An 8,070-nucleotide genomic window follows, 5' to 3' on the forward strand; every position below is an offset into this window, starting at 1 on the left:
CACTACTTCAAACTTCATGTGTCTGACTCTTAAAAAGATACACATTGCATTTCATCAAGTGCTTTGTTCCTGATCATTCTGCAGAATCAAGGAAAAGAAATGAGTTATACACAGACATATGGGGTTGTGTTCATTTAATAATTTACTCTAAGTAATAGGAATTTAAAGGCGTGATTCATGATTAGTTGAAACAATTTGTAGTTTATCTGAGTGCTGTTTTTTTTATCTCTTTGTAATTCCATTTTCCCACTGGAATAATGGTGATGATTCCTATCTTGCATCTATTTATAAGAATTTTAGAAGGTCTGAGATAATATATTAAAACATTTTGAAAATCTCTAATGTTAGATGTATCATAATTCTTGATATTTTTAAGTAGCTTTGGTTTCTGTTTACAAAAATACTACTGGGGAATATCAGAGAGATAAATGGTTCCTTCTATTACACACCTTTTTTAGAATTTCTCAACATATATCAACAGCCACAGAGCAAGATAATACTTGTGATCCTTGATTACCTTAAAAAGCAAAAGATAATAAAACAAAAAGCATGGAAGAAATAAGACTGGTAACTTTTTCTTCAGCTCCAAATTTATTTTAGAAATGTTAACTTCACCACGAACTATTCACCTTCAGTCTTGAGTATATTTCAAATGGATGATTTAAATTTCTGATATTCTGGTTTCCACTGACAAATTCTGCATTTTGACAAGTTTTGATGAAGTCTATTCATTCTAGACAATTTATGCAAACCTAACTTGAATAGTTAATTTTGACTTTATCCCCTTGAGTTCCTGGAACCGCCCTGATTAAATTTTGAAATATAATTACAGGTAGCACATTGAGTCAGTCAGTTAGTCAGAGAAATCCAAGCTCTGAATGCCTATTTCCTGCAGTGCACTGCATTAAGTGCTCTCTGGAGGAGGGCGGGGGTGGATGGGAACAGTCATCCATGAAATGATTTGAGGATTATTATTAAAACAACATATCACCAAGTACAAAGTACTCAAGTAGAAACTATACATAAAAGTTCAAGGAATGAAGAGTAAAGGAAACACCTTCCCTGCTTTAATCGCCTGCCCTATATATTTAGCAAATGTGTTTGGTGACTGCTAGTAGTCATCTCTTGCTGGCATCCCAAGAAAACAAATTAAACAATGTTGCTCCACCCGACAAATGGGCAGCCTGGGTTGGTGAAGAGCAGTTTTTTAGTTTCTTTTATCTGGTATTACTTCAACAGCTTTGTTAAGTGAAGGTCCAGGCAGAGGTTTTTTTTTTTAATATTTTATTTTGGAATAATTTTAGATTTGTGGAAATGTTGCAAAAATAATACCAGAGAGTTCCTATATACCCTCATCCAGTTTTCCCTAAACTTAACATTTTACTTCACCACAGTACATTTCTCAAAACTAAGAACCAATAGTGGTACATTACTATTAACCACATTTTGGATTTCATTCAGTTCATTGATTTGCTGCCAATGTCTTTTACCAGTTCCAGGATTCAATCCATATACCACATTACAAAGAGACTTTATTGTCTTTCCGCTGATATTTAAAAATCAGCCATTTCTGGGCAATGAAGCTAATCATTGTCAAAATATTAATGTGAGGAGTAATAAAAATAAACTGAGAGTCTAAAAGACCCCTGGGCATACCACAGTGTCAGGTAGGTTCTTAGCCAACTTTAGCAAGAAGTAGGCATGATCTTATAGTCAGACATTATCTCTCTTTTATTTACTTAAAAATGATGATTGAATATGAGTTTTACCATCGTTGCTGAGGTATTTTTTTTAAATATCCATTAGAATAATTTTTTTGGTATCACATAGGATGGTCATCTACATTTTCCTATATGAAGACACAGATGCAGGCTGATTGGATTTCCAGTTAGGGAAGCTTACCACAGTCACTAGAGAAATAAAACCTTAAATAGTCTGCTTATATGAATCAGAAGATAATAATGGATCAAGACCACTGGGTCTACAACTAGGGAATGCATCAGGATCACCTGAAGAGCTTACTAAAACACAGGTCTCTGAGTCCCATTCCCAGAGCCTCTGATTCAGAGGGTCTGGGCTAGCCTAGGAATCTGCATTTCTAACAAGATTTCTAGAGATGTGGATGCTCCTGGTCCTGGTACTACACTTTGAAAATCACTTTTGTTGATATTTGCCTGAGAGAAAAGTAAAGTAATTTTGTTCTGACAGTATTATAGGACCCTACATTGATATGCTGCCTATCAATCAGATAGGGAATCTGCTAAATCTCATTCTAAATCTGTTCGAGGACTAAGTTGGAAAAACAAATATATTAGTTTGCCACACTGGTTTTCACCATTCTGTCTTTCAAGTAATGCAATCATTTTTAAAATAGTAAAATATTGTTTTTAACAATAATAAAACATCATTCTAAATGAACCTTAATTTTGTGCCCTGAAACAAGGCCTCTGGTTGATCAATACAAATTAATAGGGATGAGGGATATAACACACATCTTCAGCAGTATTTCTTAAACTTCAACATGTTTATGAGTCATCTAGGGATCTTTCAGTTGGTCTGGGGATGGACCCTGTGATGCTGCATTTTTATCAAGCTTCTAGATGATGCCATTGCTGCGGGCTCACTTTTGCAAAGTTTTAGCAAAACAAGGTGTTCTAGCATTTAGTGATCCCTGGAGAACACTGGATCTTCTTAGCCTGTCACTGTCATAGAAAGAGTACCTATACCTAAAGCAAATTTTGGAATATGCCAATCTGTATCCTGAACTCTAAGGTTCAGAATGAAGAAGGGATAATTATAGGGAAACTAAATTAATAATGTCTCCCTGGAGTGTACAGGAACATGGTGGAAACTTTGGGAATCTGATCACTTAACTGAGGGGCCTTTTATCTCTAATCTCCACTTTTTCACACTAGTATCAATCTAGTAAGAATGACATAGGGAAAAATACATGAGAGTATAATTCAATTCTGCAATTTCTGCCCATATCGTTATTGTTAATGCTAATCTCAAAAACACATCTTCAGTTCCTCAGACTGATCTTACATCTCCTTACCTCTCTCTGTTCCAGAGGTCTTCCTGGCTCTTGTGATTGAAATTTATTTGAGAGAGTTCACACGAGCATGAGCAAGGAAGGGACAGAGGAAGGGGGGGAGAGAGAGAATCTCAAGCAAACTCGCTGCTGAGTGCAGAGACCTAACTCAGGGCCAGATTTCAAGACCCTGAGATAAAGACCTGAGCTGAAACCAAGAGTGGGACGTTTAACCAGGCACCTCAAGGTGTCTTTTATTTGTATTTCATCTGGTTACTACAAGAAAAAAAGGAAATTTAAGAAAAATTTAAAAAGTTTGTTGGTTGCCTCAGGAGAAGAGAGGCTATGAGAACATATTCTCTTCCACAACGGATCAGAAAATTAAAAAAAAAACTCAGAAGCAATAAATAGTACAAACTTCGGATCCCTCAAGATGCTGCCTTAGGATCCATCACATGGTGAGTTGGTAGCTCATATCCTGTACAGATGAATAGGGTGGAAGAACCCCGACAAACCACTCTTTGAACTGCTTCTATAAGATTCCAAATATATTCCGGATTTCTGATAAGGTTGCTATTGCTAACAAATGGTGGCAATGGAAAAGTAAGCCAACTTTCAGAGTCCACAGATAAAGAAAAGGCCCTTAGCACCCACAATTCCCCTAACCCCCCCGCTTACAGCCACGGCATTGCCATCAGTGATAGGGTTGAGGGTGGAGGTGGTGGGAGGAAGTTGCCATCCAGTGAAAATCAGAATTTTGGGAAATTTCTCTCCACCAATGTAAGCTTGACAGCTTATCAGTACCAGTATTTGAATACTTTTCTGATGAAATTAACAGTGACATTAACAAACATGATTTTTTGATATTGTATAATGAGATGTATCAACTTTTGGAATATATGCATAAGTCAGTGAACCAATATTTTCCAAACTACCAATAAATGCATGATGTTACAGTCATCCATGGGTAAAAGATCCACTGAAAATGCAAGACAGATCTATAGATTTTAATGTGATAGAATATGTATGGCCGTTGATACGATTTCAGATTATACAATGCAACTAACCTTTAGGAGACTTAAAACTTCTCAATCTTTGATGTAATATCAAAGATGAGTATTCATAATTATCTGAAAAGCTTTTAAATACTCCCTTTTCCAAGCACATACATGACCACATTTTATTTATATACCTTAACCAAAACAGTATGTCACAATTGGTTAAATGCAGAAGTAAATATAAATCCAGCTATTTCCTATTAAGCTAGACATAAAAGAAATTTGCAAAGCATGTAAAATAATGCCACTCTTCTAATTTTCTTTGTTTTAGAAAATACAGTCATTTCCATAGACTGAGTATATTATCATAAAATGGGCTTATTGTTACTATTTTTAGATAAGTAAATACGTATTTAATTTGTTCTGTTTTAATTTTTATATGGTGTATATTGACATAATCTAAATAAAAGCTTTTTGGGGTTCTCAATAATTTTTAAGAGTGTACTCTAAAAGTTTGAGAACTGCTACTCTAAGCTAAGGACTATGCTTCATTACCTTTCATTTCATTTTATTTTATTTTATAAATTTTTATTTAAATTCTATATAGTTAATATACAGTGTACCTTTCTTTTCTTTTCTTTTCTTTTTTCTTTTTTTCTTTTCTTTTCTTTTCTTTTCTTTTCTTTTCTTTTCTTTTCTTTTCTTTTCTTTTCTTTTCTTTTCTTTCTTTTCCCCATTTGAGAGAGAGCTGAAAGAGAACAGGAGGATACAGTCTTCACTGGGTTCAGAGCCCAGCATGGGACTCCATTTCATGACCCTAAGATCATGACCTAAACTGAAACGAAAAATTGGATGCTTAACTGACTGTGTCATCCACGTACTCCCTTTCATTTTAAATATTGTGTCTCTGATAATTGTTCAGAATGTTTGTTATATGTTTGTGAAATGTATAGCAGATAATTTTTTTATAAAATTGCTCCCCTCGGGGCCTGTCACCCAGTCACCCCCATCCCACTCTCACCTCCCCTTCCACCACCCCTAGTTCGTTTCCCAGAGTTAGAAGTCTCTCATGTTCTGTCTGCCTTTCTGATATTTCCCACTCATTTTATCAGAGAATATTTTATTTCACATAGTAATTCTAAGATTATGGAAAATTAAAACAAAAATATGGAGAAAAATTAAACAGTATTGACTAAAAATAAACAAAAGAAACAAATTATTTGTCTAGTCTGAGTGATCTAATCACTACGTATGGGTTAATTTTTATGGAAAATACGTCCTCAGCTACCAACAAGGGGACTTACAAATATACCTAATATGGCACTTGGAAGACATGAGGAGGTATATATAATTCTACATTTGGTCTTGATTATACAACAAGATAGCCCTCATAGAAGCTTTTACACTTTTTGGATTTGCTTGTGTACTGGTTTATCTTTCCCAACTGGAGTTCTTTGATGACAGGCAATAGTTTCTTTTTGACTGCTAGAGCCAGAGGATCTGACACAAAGTATGACTTAATAAATATGTGTTGAATGAATGAATCAATGGAAAAAAATTCTTAGACACATAAAAGCCATTCCAGGTTGTTATTTAAATTATGTTTATTATTGCTCTACTATCAGAAACACAAGCCAGAGGCACCATATACATTCCAAAGATATAAATAAAAGCTCCCTTGATGAATTCAAACAATCAGAACACATTTTAAGAGATATTATTTTAGTGAAACTGAACTTTGATTGTGGTGTTGCTTTCCCTGATCAGGTAAGAGCCAGTAATGTGCATCACCAGGGGTGCCTAGCCAGCTGGGTTGATAGGGCATGCAACATTTGATCTCAGGGTCATGAGTTTAAGCTCCACACTGGGCTTGGAGCCTACTTAATTCAAAAAAGAAAAGAGAAGAAAGAAAGAAAAGAGAAAAGTAAAGAAGAGTTTATTGACAAAGAAGAGACATGTGGAACTATATACACTCTGGAAGTATTAACAGGTAGAAAAAAAATTGTTTATCCAAACAGCTCACCTTACTGCTAAGGATCAAACTACTTGGAAAATAGAGCAAAAACTGCTCTTGTATCCTATAGCATCATGGCCAAGTTTAGAATATACTGGAAAAAGTTAAAAGCTTCAAGGGAATGATTAGAAATTACTTCAAAATCATGATCTGAAGACTTATTTCTAGAAGGAAACTTCTGGTTTCCTAATATATTTCTGGTTTCTGGAAAGGCCAGTACATGCAATATGTCTCTTTCATAGCGTGGAGTATACAGAGATGACAGTATTTACCACACGATACATGATTACTCTTCATGTTTTTAATATTTGTAAAGTTTTGATGTTTAAGTAACTAATTTTTTTCGGGTAGGAAAGGGTGTGACTCTAACATCTCCTCCCAAAATTGTACTGCTTTTATTCTTCTGGACTTTAACTTCTTTCAAAGGAGAGCAACTATTTTGAGAGTATTATTGACACTATGAATTCCGGTAATAAGTTTTCAACTAACTCCCTGGGTCAGTAAAGCCTGAGAAACAAACCTCATTAATCACTTATAGAATAAACAAAAAAGAGAACTCTTAAAATTCCTTGAGATAAGTAGTTTAAGTGCCAAAAACAGCTCTTGGGTACCTATGAAACATCCACAGATGAGACGCTAGTTTTGTAATAGTTCTATTGTTCTTATCAAAAGAAACTTCTAAGAGCTTTGTTTCATATGAACATTATATTGAGCAAAAAGCAAAACTGTTCACAGACAGGGAGACTTCAAGCTAAAAGGGGTTAGGAGCTCAGCTTTTAGCAGTTACAGCTCAGTTTATAAAATATGAATGAGGGAATACATTGGTTTTTTTTTTTCAATTTTGATTGGTTACTAAAAACTTAGTCTTTTTTAGTGTGTGCAAGCTTAATTGTGTGTAGCTGATTGGCTAGGAAACTATAAGGTGACATTGACCTATAAAACGCTTAACTTTTGTTTTAGGCCAGTCAGAATTTTGGGGAAATCAGGATAGTTTAAGTTTTGGTTACATGACTATAAGTGCTGGGCTAGGCATATTTTCAAACAGTGGCCTTCATGTTTTTTTTTTTTTTTTAACAATTCTTTCCAAAAATTATATGGCATAATTCAAAGTCAGGAAGCATTAATTTACTTTGTGTTTGTCAAATATTTATACCACATTGTAAATAAAATATCTTCTAAGCCCCAACTGGTGCCCCTTATTCTTATGCAATGGATTCATATTTTGTGCCTTTGGAATAATTTTTGTGACATAAAGAGCTCAAGTCATATTGTAAAATAATCAATCCAATTTTCTGAACAGAAAGTTGGTCATTTATTAGTTTGGATCATTGAATTCATCTGGCGTCCAAAAGTTGTATTTCAGGTTATCTCATATGTCAGAGCTAAAACAAATAAGCAAAACAATATATTTATTAAATATTTAAAATAAGTGTTTCTTTGAAAATAACATACACTCTATTGGAAACGTGTCCTGAAAATATCAGACAATGAAGCAATTAATGGGAAAAAACAAATAGCTGAAATGGACACCAAGGTGAGAAGCACTTTACACGGACCGCTATTTAATACATACACTAGAATTGTGCTTCAATATCTTTTAAGTGCTAAGCTACTTGAGGACAATTATGATGTCTTTTTTTTTTCTCCATAATGTTTGGCATAGTCTCATACCTGGAACTATAAAAACAGCTAATTAGCATTTATTGGATGTGTTTCTACATGTTAGTACAATTAGCCTCATTTACAGGTCAAGATATTGAGTCTCACAGAGATTATGTGACTTAATTGAGATTTTATACCATCTAAGTGACTAAGTAAAAGCCTAAACACAGACTTGAATATAGAGCCTACTGCTTCCGTCATACTCATTCACACTGTTCATTTATCGGGTAGCTTAAATATATATTTGCTGAATTGACCAATGCTTTTTGACCTCTTCAGAATAGGGATTTTATTCTGATCACAGAAATCCTTACACTCAACTTACAAATAAGCTATGAAGGAAAAATAGGAAGTCTCTATGTTAA

Source organism: Nyctereutes procyonoides, unplaced genomic scaffold (assembly GCF_905146905.1).
Source record: "Nyctereutes procyonoides isolate TBG_1078 unplaced genomic scaffold, NYPRO_anot_genome, whole genome shotgun sequence".
Taxonomy (NCBI): Eukaryota; Metazoa; Chordata; class Mammalia; order Carnivora; family Canidae; genus Nyctereutes; species Nyctereutes procyonoides.